At 35.6% G+C, this 1,344-nt stretch overlaps 1 protein-coding gene across 1 annotated transcript in view; it reads right to left on the bottom strand.

Moving 5' to 3' along the window:
- Nucleotides 1-859: 859 nt before the first annotated feature.
- The window catches only part of HLF (HLF transcription factor, PAR bZIP family member), a 35,858-nt gene continuing 35,373 nt past the window's right edge, over nucleotides 860-1,344 (bottom strand). The window contains exon 5 of the mRNA XM_039390274.1: nucleotides 860-1,344. This exon is cut by the window's right edge and continues 3,003 nt beyond it. The gene's annotated coding sequence lies outside the window, so the exon portion shown is untranslated.

The following is a 1,344-nucleotide window of genomic DNA, read 5'->3' on the forward strand; positions in this document are numbered from 1 at the left end:
TGAATTCATCTGTGTTATTAAAACATGGATTTTATGCCTAATATATACTATATATTAAAATGTAGACTTTTATAGATGTGTTTGTGTGTGATTTTGCACGTGCACACACATACGTGTGTGTAACAAATGTACTTTGAGCATAATATATATATATATATAAAAATATATACATATATATTTATTAAAACCAGACCTTTATATCAATGCATACAGATAAATACACCCCCCCTCCCATATGCATACACATTTTAATAACTTGTAGAAAGAAGTGTTAGTGGTGAGTTACATTTTTGTCTCACTGGCTGTACTTTATTATATATAAACTAGATATCTAAAAGCCTGCAGTATGTATTATCTGCCATGTGGTCTATACAAAATATCAGACATAAAGGAGAATAAAATTAATGAGTTCTGTTGTACACTATAATAAAAAATACTCTTTAATGTGCAGCATTTTTGTGAATGTATTACAAAGGAATGATCACATCTCACGATATATGAAGTGTATATAGTGTGTATATATATATATATATATATAAATGATGAATATAGCTTACACTGTATCCCTTTAATACTTATTAAGCTAAACATTTTATTAAAATAATAAGAAGCACTAACTATACTACAACTAGGAATATTTCCTCTCGTGTAAATACCCATTTGCTGGGGTTATACCCAACCCTGGTGGCAGCTGGGCAGGTTTGGGGACATTTGCACCCACCTGGGGTCCATCCCCTGATGTGACACAACCCAGGCTGGAGGCTCTGAGCACTCACAGACCAGAGGATGGGGGAGAAAAATTCCAACACCTCCCCTCCCAAAAGCCCCGTGCCCCGATACACCAAAACAAGCACACAGGTGAGAGAAGAAAAATTTAAAAGTTTATTAAACATTAAGAATAACAGACGAAAAAAAAATATTTGGGCTGAACAGCATACAGGATGCAATCCACTTCTTGTCATACAGGTAATTTGATCTGTTTGTTAAACTTGTATTTAATGCTGTCTTGTGGTGTTGCCAGAAATACGATGGTTGATCACTTGTAAGTTTTAATATTTTTTTTTTTATCTCTTCACATAAAAAAAAGAAGTCGACAAAATAAAAATAAACTGCACATCTCTATCGTAAATTACATGCAAAAATAGTTTTAAAGCAATAACTGGGGGTATTACAAACCCACAGAGGCAAGAGATTCAAGTGTGAGGGGTGTGAGCCGATCCCATCCCCGTGGGCACAGGGAGCGGGTCCAGCTCGGAGCCTCTCTCGGGCTCCTGCCCTGCATTTTGAACTTCTTGCTTTTGTGGATTCAAGTCAGAACTTTATTTCCATGGTGCTCAGTTTTAG

This window comes from Pipra filicauda, unplaced genomic scaffold (assembly GCF_003945595.2).
Source record: "Pipra filicauda isolate LSUMZ 115617 unplaced genomic scaffold, ASM394559v2 scaffold80_size11013439_pilon, whole genome shotgun sequence".
Lineage (NCBI taxonomy): Eukaryota > Metazoa > Chordata > Aves > Passeriformes > Pipridae > Pipra > Pipra filicauda.